The sequence below is a fragment of the Lissotriton vulgaris genome, chromosome 10 (assembly GCF_964263255.1).
Source record: "Lissotriton vulgaris chromosome 10, aLisVul1.2, whole genome shotgun sequence".
In the NCBI taxonomy this organism is placed as follows: domain Eukaryota; kingdom Metazoa; phylum Chordata; class Amphibia; order Caudata; family Salamandridae; genus Lissotriton; species Lissotriton vulgaris.
In genome coordinates this window covers 6642918-6657099 of record NC_141698.1, presented here as the reverse complement: position 1 = coordinate 6657099, position 14182 = coordinate 6642918, and positions in this window count along the sequence as shown.

Below are 14182 nucleotides of genomic sequence, written 5' to 3'. Positions count from 1 at the left end.
CGACCCCAAGCAGCTCCTGCACCGAAGACCAGCCCTCCAGCATCCACGAGATATGCGTGGGGCCCTTCTGCTTGCCTGCTGCTCAACGCGTTGTCTGGTCACTTGCCGGCTGGGTAGTGGCCTCCTAGACGACGAACCTTGAAATCTTCACTGCTGGTCTGGTTGCTCCAGACTGGCCCTTGCTCCCTTCCAAAAGAGGAGCACCCCGGACCCTCCTGGTTCACTCCAGACGCCGTTTCCACTCACCCTGTGGGTTGCCTTTGCCAAGGCCTGTTGACTCCAAATTCGGATCTGACACCGCCGACAGCGAGAGCCTGCATGGGACAGCTCGTGCCTCCATCCGGGTCGTCGAAGACACCACCTGGTCGACATGGCTGCAGAGACAAGCGTCCACTCTTCACCTGATCGCGACGACGACATCTGGTTCCACTCCTGGTTCCACTCCAGTCACTGGCTAGTGACTTTGAACATTGTCCCCTCTGCTTTCAGGTTCTTCTCCACCTTTGGATCACACCGGACATCTTCCTCCTGGTCGCCTGCAGCATCTTTTCTTCCACGCTCCATAGACTTCAACGCCGGAACCCGACACGACTTCACACCTATGCACCCGCAGCCTGTGGGTGAGGTAACAAGAGCAGTTCGGTGCTCAAGGGTAGATTGACTCTCCTAGTGTCCAGTTCTACAGTCGTTTTAGTCCTAACCAGTCAGGATTGTCCGTACTCACCTTTTTCTTAAACTGTACTGTCCATAGACGTTGTTACGCATCTCGCGTGTGAGTTCGCAATCTGCACACGCGTCCCGTGGGCCTCCTATTACTTACCTAGGGTTAGGGTAGTGTGGTCCCAGCGATCCTACAGCCTCTGGACAGCTCCATTCCTTCCATCGACTTTCACATTCCACTTACTTAGTATATGGTTTGTCGTGCCCCTAGGGCACTATTGTAATTTGTGCAACTTAAACGTATTTTACCTAAGAGATTGTCATGTGCTTAGCCCTCTGATCTCATAAAGAGTTCAGAGGTGTATGTTAGTTAATAAATATATTGTTTATTTTCATAACAACCTGTGGGGTGTTCTTTCATTTGGTATTCAAGGGGTTATATGTGGTAAAACAGCTGGCTTCACATGCCAAACGAGTTTAGCCTAAGACTGCTTTGTCCATGCTACCATTAGGATAGCTGGTCTATAAGGTTGACTTTACAACCAATCACTGTGAGAACTTGGCCTGATATATGATGCTCACTAGTTCTAGTGATCACCTTGTATCAGTCCAAACAACCCTTATGGTGATTGGTTGTAAGTCAACCTTATAGACCAGCTATCCTAATGGTAGCATGGACAAAGCAGTCTTAGGCTAAACTCTATTGGCATGTGAAGCTAGCTGTTTTACCACATATAACCCCTTGAATACCAAGTGAAAGGACACCACACAGGTTGTTATGAAAATAAACAAGTATTTATTAACTAACATAAACCTCTGAACTCTTTGAGGTCAGAGGGCTAAGCACATGACAAACTCTTAGGAAAAATACGTTTAAGTTGCACGATTCACAATGGTGCCCTAGGGGCACGACAAACCATATACTTGAAACAATGGAATTCGAGGGAAGAAAATACTGTAAGGAGATCCAGAGGCTGGAGGACCGCTGCGACTATGCTACCAACTAGGTAAGTAAGGAGCAGGAGGCCCACGGGACTCACGTGCAGAGTGGGAACTCTCACGCGGGATGCGTACCAACGTCTATGGATGCTACAGTTTAAAGAGTTACGGATTCCGGACGAACCCGGCTGGATGGAGGAAGAACAACAGTGAACCTGGACACTAGGATAGTGAACACTGACTTCAGCACCTAGAAGCTTTAGTTACCTAACCCACAGGCTGCGGGTGCATAGGGCTGAAGTGGTGTCAGGTTTACTGCGTTGATCCTGATGAAGCCTGAAACAAGTAGTTGCTGGCAGGCCGCCAGATGGAGGAGTCCGGTGGTTCCAAGGATGGAACTAGAAAGAAGAAGTCCTGAAAGGGAAGGAGACAGAGTCTTGGTCACTAGCCAGTGACGGTGCTGGAACCAGGAGGGAACCAGATACTGTCGCCGCGATCAAGTGGAAGAAGGGACGCTTCTCTCTGTAGCTGCGCGGACCAGGAGCTGTTCTTTACGACCAGGCTGGAGGCACGAGCTGTCCCACGTAGTCTGCTGCTGCTGGCGGTGTTGGATCGTCGATCTGGTCAACAGGCCTTAGCAAGTGCAAGCCACGCGGTGGAACAAAAATGGCGTCTGGTGCGGACCAGGAGGGTCCGGGGTGCTTCTCTTTTACAAGGAAGCAAGGGCCGGTCTGGGGGACCAGACCAGCAGTGTTGAAATCTTCGGGTCGTCGTCTCAGAGGTCACTAGCCAGCCGGTAAGCGACCAGACAACAGGAAAAACAGCAACCATGTAAAAGGGCCCCACGCAGATCACGTGGATGCTGGGGGGCTGGTCTTTGATGCAGGCGCTGCGTCTGTGTGGGGCTTCTCAGACCCCAGTGCACTCACTTGAGGATCCCTCGGCGGTCGTGCTGGAAGCGCTGTGCAGTTTTCTTCAAGATGGCCGTCTCCAAGTTGCTCGTCGCACCCACGGGTCCCAGCTGTGCTGTGGATGTAGGTAGAGGTCAGAGGAGTCTGGAGGTCCTGGGTCGTCTGGTTCCAGGGAGGAAGGACTTGCAGCAAACCGCACAGGAGCTTGATGGTGCCCGCAAAGCAGGATGGTCACTCCCTGACCATAGGGGAGATTCTTTAGTCTTCTGATATTCAGGAGGGCGAAGGTCAAGAGTTTTTTGTGGAAGTTGTCAAGATTAATCTAATCTGGAATGGGACCAGCTCCTACCTTTATCCAGCTAAAGGGGGGCTGCACTACGACTAGGTCCCTCCCCTGGGTGGGACCAGGAAGGGGGGTGGTTATACCCCATATCCTTTGTCCGGTCTTGCGACAGCTCTGGGGCTGGAGTGCCCCAGGAACTGGTTCAGACCGGTGTATGCACAGGGACACCTTGTGTGCCCCAGGCATGTCTCATTCCTTTCAGCCCTGTCCTACCTAATACGCAAAATCCTGTCTGGGGTGGTGCTAGCACCTCCCAAGGCAGGAAACCTTTTGTCCGAGCCTCCCTCGCTGGAAGGACTCCCAGCAGCAGGAGGTCAGACTTGTGTCTGTGGTGGCAGCATCCATTTTGTGATGCTGAGGCTCGAGTTAACTTTAACCGGGGTTCTCAGTTACATACATGTCGTGTCCCTCTAGAAGGGTCGAATGCTACCCCCGTCGCCAGAATTGGCGAGGGGGTAGTATTCCAATTCGTATGACACCTTACTCGACATGTTTTGATAATGCTATGCCAAAGTTAGCATTTGACCGCGAGGTTCATAATGCACTTAAGAGTATATGGTATAGCGTTATCATGGAACAGCTATTAGGACTTGGTTGCGCAAGCTGCAAACGGGCTCAGCTCATGCCAGAGCACCATCTCACATAATTCCAAGCACTCTGCCTTCAGGATTGACAAGGCCTGCCATAGGAGTGACTGATATATGTGTCCATATCTGAAAGAAACACGTTAGTGTTAGATTCCTTACCTTAGAATATCCCCAGGCGTCAGTCTGGATCCGGAAACTTTTGCGTAGCAGTAGTTTAGTTTAGTTTATTTATTTATGTTTTGGAACTCGTGAGAGGTCCACATAAAATTTACATACACAATAACACTCCAATATTATACAAAAAGAGAAATTTACACACATGATTAATACAAATCTAAAAAGCATTTAAAAAAGTTGAAGATTCTAGAACAAAATATTTCATTAGGGGGTGAAAGAATGGCATCAGAAAAGGCACCAGCAGATAAGATTCCGAGTTCTAAACAAATTGGTCTCACCCATTTGCGGCGGGATTTTGTCAAAGCCGGACATATAAATAAGACATGGGTGAGATCTTGAATCGAAACATTGCACAAGGTACATTTGTTAGAGGAACCATTCCACTTAGCTAAAAGATTATTCAGTGGTAACATATCTTGCCTTAATAAGAACCAAAAACGGCGAATGCCGTGTGGGAGATTCCAGGTAGTGTAGAGTTGCATAGTTTTAAGACTAAGGGAATTAATAACGGGCAAATCGCCTTTCTTTGTCCTTATCTGATCTCTATCCAACGAGAAGCTTAGCTTCCATGTTGCAAATTTTAAGGAAGCTTTTAACTGATAAAGGGAAAGAGAAAAAAGGGTAGATTCCTCCAATTGCAATAACATGACCGCCTTTCTGAAGTTTTTTACAATTGGTGAAAACTCCTTTAAAGGACCTAGTAATTCCTTTTGGATAAGATGTCTTAATGAGGATGGATCACATTTAGCTAGATGAAAGATCCATCTCACAATTCCGGCTAACCCCTGAACCCAACTACTTCTCATGCCATACTCAAGCCTAAGAGAGGCTACAGGGCAGGCGGTATTAACAGAGGTTAGTGGACGCAGGAGTCTACCTTCAACAGAGTGAAGAAAACCCCAACTACTCACTTCGATAAGTTCAGTGCCGTAAAGCAGGGAAGCAGGAATTTTTGCACGAAAAGCTTCAAGCAAATAGGGAAAATGCCGTTTTCCTGTGGCTTTATAAAGTGCATTTAGGCCCTTACCCTGCATCAGAGCCTTACGCCTGTTATTCTCAATATGAGCCTTGTTGCTCATGTTACCACATATTATTTTCCCTAAAAACATATAGGATTTCACAGTTTCTAACTTTTGGCCGCCTATTGACCACGTGAAATTCCCATGAGAATCTTTTCTTACCAGTCAAACACATAACCTTGCTTTTGGAAATATTAATCTGTAAAAAATGCAACTCTGAAAACACCTGTAATGCATGCAGACGATTTTGTAAGCCTTTCGGAGTCAGATCTAATAGCAAAATATCGTCGGCATACATTAAACATGCAATGGCTTTATCTCCCAAAACAGGGGCAATACCACTACTCAGAGACAAAGCTTGAGGAAGATCATACACATAGAGGGAAAACAATAAGGGGGCCAGTAGGCATCCTTGCTTAAGACCATTGGCAGAAGGGATGGGATGCGACAAACCTCTTTCCCCTCCCATCATTATACGGCACCATGTATCTGTATGGAGATCCTGTATTAAATCCAACAGTATAGGTGGCATGCCTAAGGCTGATAGTTTCCTCCACAGCAGAGGGCGGTCAACTTTATCGAATGCTGTGGAGAAGTCTATGAAGGCTGCATATACCTTTCCCCCCCGGACCGTGATATATTTATCCATAATCACCTGAAGAGCTGTTAGGTTATCCAGGGTACTGTGGCCTTTACGGAAGCCCGTTTGCTCAAGAGGTAATAAGCCGCATTGATCCACCCATTCATTCAATAATCTTAGCAGGCATTTAGCAAAGACTTTGCCAACGGCGTCGAGGAGAGCAATCTGGCGATAATTTTGGGGAGAAAGTCGATCGCCCTTCTTAAAAAGGGGGATCAAGATACTCCCTTTCCATGAAGGAAGGACTGACCTGCTTAAAAAGCAGTATGCAAATAAGGGATAGAGAATTTTACTCCATTTTAAACTACTCTGCTTTATAACAGAAATAGGCAGCTCATCTGGGCCCATAGCTCCAGAAGCGCGCATTTCCATTATTGCCTGTTCTATAGACTTTTCAGATGGAGATTCCTCTACGGTCGAGACAGCCGTCTTGAAACTTCCAACGTAGCAGTACCCCTGCGCGTCGGTAGGCGTCGTCTGCAGGCGTCCCCTGCGGCTCCGCGTCCGTCGTCGGCGTCGTGCGCCGTGATGACGTCGCTGGAGTATATAGACGCCGCCTCCGCGCGCTGACGTCAGTTCTTCTTTTTTCCGCGCCAGTGGACGCAGATCTGAAGAGCAGTACTCCGGTCTTTTGACCAAGTTTTTCGAATTGTTATTTCACTCTTGTGCCTGATAGGATGCCTGGGTTCAAGCACTGTGATGACTGTGAGCGCACGATGTCGGTCACGGACCATCACCGCCTCTGTCTCCGGTGTCTGGGCCCCGACCACGACGTGGACTCCTGCGTCGACTGCCGGGCCCTCACCAACAAGGCTAGGCGGGAGCGGTCCCGCAAGCTACTGGAGCTCCGGGTGTCGGCCCCACGTCGGGACCGGGAGCGGTCCCGGTCCGGCCGGAGGTCGAGAGAGCGTTCGAGGGAGCGGTCGCGGAGCCGCGCCGAGCGTTCCGGAAGTCAACACCACTCGTCGGGCTCATCAGGTAAGAAGCACAAGAAGTCGGGGCGTCGTCATCGTACCCCCGACTCCCCCCGACGCTCGCGCGATGCGGCCGGGGGCTCGGATGACCCCAACCCCGCGGCTCCGCGAGAGTCGCCGGCACGGCCTGCCTCATACCCTCCGGTCCCTGGGCACGGCGCGACGCCTGAGGAGATCGAGGCGTTCCTCATGGCCATGAGAGCGCTCGGTTCTCCGACGGGGCCTACGGCGCCTTCGGGCCCAGTGCCACCGTCTGGGGGCCCTAGCGGTTCGGGTGTCCCTGCCTCGGCGCCGTCGGGTGCTCCGGCCCCGGCGCCGCCGACGGCTCCGACCCCGGCGCCGCAAGGGCCTTCGGGATCGGCGCCGGCTGGTCTTCCGGCCTCTCCGGCGCCGTTACCATCGGGGTTACCCCCGACGCCGTCCCCGCACGGCGCCGGTTCTCCGGTGCCGGCTCCGGCCGGCAACGGGGCTCCGACGCCGGCTCCGGGCGGCGCCGTCCCCTTACCTTCCCCGACGCCGGACGCGGAGTCGGACCGGCGTCGCTCGACGCCGGGCTCGGCGCCGATGGGGCCCATGAACCCCGAGGAGCCGGTCTACATCGTTGACTCCGAATACGGAGAGGATGAAGAGTTCGGAGAAGGTTGGGAGGGGTCCGAGGACCCTCTGTCACGCGAGTGCCAGTATGACCCGGACTGGACAGGTGACTTGGGGGATGCCAGTGGTCTGGACGACTCTCCTAACCCTGGTTTGATCTCTCCTCCTTCCGTGGCATCGGTGGAGGGAGCTGCATATTCAGTGGTGCTGATGAGGGCTGCCAAGGCTTTACACCTTGAGCTCCCCGTCGCGGCCGTGAGGCCTAACATCCTCACTGAGGTCTTCAAACCGCAGTCATGCCCACAGGAGCCACTGCTGCCGTTTAATGAAGCCTTGTCGGACGTTCTGTTGGGCACGTGGTCCAGGCCCGCTTCAGGTGCGCCTGTTGATCGGAACGTGGCCAGGCGCCACCGTCCTTGTCCGGACGACCCCAAGTTCCTGTCTACCCACCCCACTCCTGAGAGTCTGGTGATCCAGGCCTCGACCTCCCAGTCCGCATTCCCGTCGGCCCCGCCCGACCGGGAATCCAAGAGGTATGACCAGTTTGGCAAGAAGGTCTTCTCGTCCATTAGTTTGGGCCTGCGGTCTTGCAACACCGCTTGCCTCTTGGGCCGTTACACCCACTCTGTGTGGGATACGGTCGCGCAACTGCTGCCAGAATGCCCCATGGAGGTGCGGGCAAAACTCGGTCAGGCTGTGGCTGAGGGCCGAGATGCAGCGAAATATTCGATACGGTGTGGTCTTGATACGACCGACTCGCTGGGCAGAGCTATGTCAACGACGGTGGCGATTCGTCGCCACGCCTGGCTGAGATCCGCCAACTTTTCGGCAGATGTCCAGAATACATTGATGGACATGCCGTTCGATGGCTGTCACCTGTTCGGTGACAAGGCGGACTACGCGCTGGAACGCTTCAAGGACTCCAGGGTCACGGCCAAGTCCTTGGGTCTCTCGACCCAGCGTCAGCAACCGGGTTCGTTTCGTCCCTTTCGTGGCCAAGGAAGGGGCGCCCCCACACGTGCTGCCAGCCACGCGCCGCAACAATCCTTTCAACGCGGTGGCGGCCGTGGAAACCGCCGTGGTGGCGGTCGGGGACAACGGCGGGGTCAGACCACACCTCCCCCCGCAGCATCTGCCTCAAAATCCTCCTAGTCCGTGCTTTCGGCCCCATGTGACGCCAGTGGGTGGCAGGGTTCGCCATCACCACGCTCACTGGCGCACGATCACTTCGGACAGGTGGGTGCTGCAAATCGTCCGAAGGGGCTACTCCCTCCCCTTCGAGACCACTCCTCCAGCCATGCCACCGCAGAACCACCGTGTGTCGGGGGACCACTTGACACTTCTGCAGGAGGAAGTTACGGCCCTCTTGGCCAAGGGGGCCATCGAGCGCGTTCCTGGGCCAGAAGTAGGGCGTGGTTGCTATTCCCACTACTTTCTGGTACCCAAGAAGGACAAGGGGGGCCTACGTCCTATCTTGGATCTAAGGAACGTCAACGGCTTCCTCCGGAAGGAGAAGTTCAAGATGTTGACGTTAGCTCAGGTCTTGGCTGCTCTAGACCCACAAGACTGGATGGTAGCGTTGGACTTGCAGGATGCCTATTTTCACATCCCCGTCCTGCCGGCCCACCGGCGTTACCTGCGGTTCACGGTAAGCCAGGAGCACTTTCAGTTTATCGTGCTTCCCTTCGGCCTTACCAGCGCCCCACGGGTGTTCACAAAGGTGATGGCGGTGGTCGCAGCCCATCTGCGCAGGTTGGGGGTTTCAGTCTTCCCCTACCTAGACGACTGGTTGTTGAAGGCGGGCTCGCCCCAGACAGTCGTCCACCACCTTCAGATGACGGCAGACCTCTTGCACGACCTGGGGTTCTCCATCAATGTGCCGAAATCACACCTGTGTCCCTCTCAAAAGCTCCTTTTCATCGGAGCGGTTCTGGACTCGGCGCAGTTTCGGGTTTATCCTCCGGAACGGCGGGTCCGGGATATTCAGGCTTTGATTCCCATCTTTCAGCCGCTATCCCGGGTTTCGGTCAGGTTGACGCTGCGGCTGCTGGGACTGATGGCTTCCTGCATCCTTCTGGTGCATCACGCCCGGTGGCGGATGCGGGCTCTGCAGTGGAACCTGAAGTTTCAGTGGGCCCAGCATCAGGGCAACTTGTCCGACCACGTCTTGATCTCGGAGGGCACTGCGAGACAACTGCAGTGGTGGCTTACGGACCGCGATTGGGTCAGAGGCAGATCCCTCTCCCTTCCCCAACCGGAGCACGTTGTCGTGACGGACGCGTCCCTCCAGGGCTGGGGTGGCCACTTGGGAGAGGCAGAGATCAGAGGCATCTGGTCTCCGGCGGAGTCCCGGCTCCACATCAACCTGTTGGAGCTGCGGGCGATTCGTCTAGCACTGAAGGCATTCCTCCCCTTTGTCAACGGGAGTGTGGTGCAGGTGTTCACCGACAACACCACCGCCATGTGGTACTGCAACAAACAGGGCGGAGTGGGGTCGTGGACCCTTTGCCAGGAGGCTCTGCGCCTCTGGCACTGGCTGGAACGTCAGGGCGTGGCTCTGACGGTTCAACACCTGGCAGGTTCCCTGAACGCCAGGGCGGACGAACTCAGCCGTCGGTGCTCGATGGATCACGAATGGCGTCTGAACTCGGACGTGGCGCAAGGTCTCTTTCTGCGATGGGGAGAGCCTTGGTTAGATCTATTCGCCACAGAAGAGAACGCGCAATGTCATCAGTTCTGCGCGTTGGAGTTTCCAAGACGGCACTCGCACGGCGACGCCTTTCGGCGCGAGTGGAGTTGCGGTCTGTTATACGCCTTTCCGCCTATACCACTTCTGCCCAGAGTGCTGAAGAAGATCAGGCGCGACCGGGCCCAAGTCATCCTTGTGGCCCCGGACTGGGCTCGAAGGTACTGGTATCCCGAGCTACTCAGCATGTCAGTCGGTCCCCCGATCCGCCTGCCCCTTCAGGAGGACCTTCTGTCGCAGCAGCAGGGGACGGTTCTCCACCCGAACCTGTCCAGTCTCCACCTCCATGCTTGGAGATTGAGCGGCGGCAGTTGAGGCCATTCGACTTGCCTCCTGAAGTCTGTGATGTAATTCTGGCAGCCAGGCGTCCCTCCACTAAGTCGGTATACGCCTGTCGGTGGAACAGATTTGTGGCATGGTGCACAGCAAAGGCTGTGGATCCACTCTCTGCCCCTCTTTCCGAGGTTCTTCTGTTTCTTCTCTCTCTTGCCCAGCAGGGCTCTGCTCTGGGCACTATCAAGGGCTACCTTTCTGCCCTTTCAGCCTTTTTAAGGCTTCCTGATCAGCCTTCTTTGTTCAAATCCCCGATTGTAACTCGATTCTTGAAGGGCATCACTCACATGTTTCCACCTGTTCCGTTTGTGATGCCTCAGTGGGATTTGAACCTGGTTCTGACCTTTCTGATGTGTGCTCCCTTTGAGCCCCTTCATTCTTGCCCTCTCCGTCTCCTGACTTTAAAGACGGCTTTCCTGGTTGCCATCACCTCTGCCAGGAGGGTGAGTGAGCTCCAGGCTCTTTCTGTCAAACCTCCTTTCTTGTCCATTCATCCTGACAAGGTGGTTCTGAGGACTAGACCTTCTTTCCTGCCCAAGGTTGTTTCGGCCTTTCACATCGGGCAGTCCATCACCCTCCCTTCCTTCTTCCCGCCTCCGCATCCTTCAAAGGATGAAGAGCGGCTCCATCGTCTGGACCCAAAACGTGTGCTTTCATTTTATATGGATCGCACACGCCAGTTCCGGGTGGATGACCAACTGTTTGTTGGCTACGTGGGTGCGAAGAAGGGACGGGCGGTCCATAAACGGACCATCTCTCGATGGGTCGTTCTCTGCATCAAAGCGTGCTACTCTTTGGCTCGAAAGGAGCCTCCTGTTGGGCTGCGGGCCCATTCCACTCGGGCCACGGCGGCTACTACTGCCTTGGGCCGGGGAGTCCCTTTGCAGGACATTTGCCAGGCGGCTACATGGGCCTCGCTGCACACTTTCGCGAGGCACTACTGCCTGGACAGTCAAGTCCGGAGGGGATGGCTTCTTTGGCCGTTCTGTCCTCCAGGACTTTCTGGTGTAGGAATGTATTGGTTCGCAGACCCACCACCGGGGTTGGTATTGCTGGGGTATCTATTCTAAGGTAAGGAATCTAACACTAACGTGTTTCTTTCAGATGAACAAGTTACTTGCCTTCGGTAACGATATATCTGTAAGAAACATTAGTTAGTGTTAGATTCCTTACCGAACCCACCCATCCTCCCCGTTCTGCGAACTGATACCTAGGGTTAAGGACATCCCTTTCAGGGCCCTAGTTTTACATGGCACCAGTGTTGGTTCTCTCATGGCTCTGCGTCTCCTGGCGCGGAAAAGCTGTGTACAAAGAACTGACGTCAGCGCGCGGAGGCGGCGTCTATATACTCCAGCGACGTCATCACGGCGCACGACGCCGACGACGGACGCGGAGCCGCAGGGGACGCCTGCAGACGACGCCTACCGACGCGCAGGGGTACTGCTACGCAAAAGTTTCCGGATCCAGACTGACGCCTGGGGATATTCTAAGGTAAGGAATCTAACACTAACTAATGTTTCTTACAGATATATCGTTACCGAAGGTAAGTAACTTGTTCTTTAGGTTTAGATATAGGGATACTATATCTAAAGCAAAGGGTGATTACACCACCTTGCCCCAGCTGTCGTGCAGCCAGTTGTGTCTGTTTGGATGGCCAGCCAGGGGTGGCATAATACATGCTTCAGCCCCTGGTAGGCCCTGGGTACACCTATGCCCTGGATGCCTAAGGTATGCTGTACAGGGACTGATAAGGTGGCCCAGTACCAATTGGTAAATGCACCTAAGGTGCATGCGTGTCAATTTAGAGAGAGAACAGCTAGGCTGTGGGTCTGATTAGCAGGCCCACAGCCAGGGAAAGTCGTAAACCAGTGAAGCAAAAATCGGGGGTGACCATAGGATTGCAGACCCTACTCTCCTACATAAACCCCTCCCGCCCCCCAAACTTAGGGACATTAAACTAACCTTGACCAGGTGAGTCTTCTTGTTCTAAGTGGAAGTACCTGGAGAGACCATCTGCATTGCCATGGTCAGTCCCTGGTCTGTGCTCCACTGTAAAGTCCATCCCCTGTAGGGAAATGGACCACCTAAGAAGTTTGGGGTTTTCACCCTTCATTTGATTTAGCCATAAGAGGGGCTTATGGTCGGTCTGAATCTTGAAGTGAGTACCAAACAAGTATGGCCTCGGCTTCTTCAGGGCCCAAACCACAGCAAAGGCCTCCCTCTCAATAGGTGACCAACGTTTCTCTCTAGGGGTCAGCCTTCTACTTATAAAAGCAATGGGCTGGTCATGACCATCAATATTCAGTTGATATAGAACAGCTCCTACACCCAACTCAGAAGCATCTGTTTGGACAATGAAAGGTTTGGAGTAGTCTGAACTCTTGAGAATAGGTGCAGTGCACATGGCCTGCTTTAGGTCATTGAATGCCTTTTGACAGCTAACTGTCCACTGAACTTTCCTTGGCATTTTCTTACTTGTCAGGTCATTAAGTGGAGTCACAATGGTTCCATAATTTCGCACAAATTTCCTATAGTAACCAGACAGGCCCAAGAAAGCTCTGACCTGTGTCTGGGTAGTTGGAGGAGCCCAGTCCTTTATGGCCTGTATCTTGCTCTCCAAAGGTTGAACTTGGCCTCCACCTACAAGGTGGCCCAAGTATACAACTTGACTCTGCCCTATCTGGCACTTAGTAGCCTTGATAGTGAGGCCTGCCTTTTGCAGGGCCTCTAAAACTTTCCTCAGGTGGATCAGGTGATCCTCCCAGGTAGAGCTAAAGACAGCAATATCATCTAGATATGCTGCACAGAAGTCATCCAGCCCAGAGAGAACTTGGTTGACCAACCTTTGAAAAGTGGCAGGTGCATTTTTCAAACCAAAGGGCATCACCACAAACTGGTAATGACCTCCTGGGGTAGAAAATGCTGTTTTGGCCTTGGCATCCTCAGCTAACCTGATTTGCCAATAACCAGCTGTCAGGTCAAATGTACTCAAGAATTAATTTATCTATGAGTTCATCTGCTCTTGGTATTGGATGAACAAAGGGATTGCCAGTACTGTGCGATTCTTTGTGATTATTTAATGAAGAGTTGAGCGGAAAATAACTCAACCCAAAGACCACTATTTCAGTCAAGGATCTTTATGAAAATTAATTTATTTCATTAATTTTTGTCTGCTTATTTCTTTTTCTTTCTATTTTTTCTTTCTCAGAAACTGTAATTAACCAGTCAAGTTGAACAAAGCATTAATTATACACGAGTGTTCACAATGAAATCAACATATAAAAAACACTGGTTTAAAGGTTCAATTCAATGCAGTAACCAGAGAACCAATGACAGTGGGGGTATACAAACCCAAATCACAAATCAACAATACAACATATAGAATGACGCTTTTAGACAACGATTAGACGATAGACAACATATAAGCTTGATGGGGCCAGTAAAGCCTCTATTTACATACAGAATGTTCAAAATAGGACCTATTGCAGAATCTCTGCACTACTCTAGAAACGGCCTATATCTCTAAATGAAAACGTGCCAAATTAGACGCATCTTTTTTCACATACGACCACACACTGTGTTAATATTTTACAGATTTTAAAAGAGAGGTTGGTCGCAAAAACAGAATAAATCAGAATTAATGAGGAGGGTAGGGGGTCGACGCGTTTCGAATCTCTGCTTGAGTTAAGAGATTCTCTTCAGGACCGACAGAAATGATCTGGAAAACATAAATGAACAGGCACTCAGACGAAACCACACATGAGGGACCTTCAACTCACATCCTGATCAGCACAATTTTATGTCATACCTGTGTATGCTTGTCGCACTGTTTGGTTAATGGAGTCTGAAACAAAAAGAATGAGCCATTCTAAGTATATGCGATCCATTTTTAAAAAGGAGTGAGGGCACTGTTGGCCACACAAGTGGAAGGGCGTGAGACTTACATTATTAATGTTTGCGAAAGTCCACAAGTCGGTAAAAGGGCAAGTCGGGGTTTTTTCAGCTTTCACAATGGTCTGATCTGCCGAGGCAACTCCTAGAAAGTGAAAGGGTGCGTGGTTAGCGAGGCTGATAGGACGAGTAATCAATGAATTAAAATGCAAAGCGTGAAGGATGGCGACTGCTCAAAGCAGATGGTTTTGTCCCAGTATATTAAAAAGTTTGCGGCGTATATGCAGGGGGGTTGGGTAGTGACAGCAATGATTACGAGCGAGATGCGGAAGTCCAAGACAAGAAGCATTGGAAAGGGGGTGGCGCGG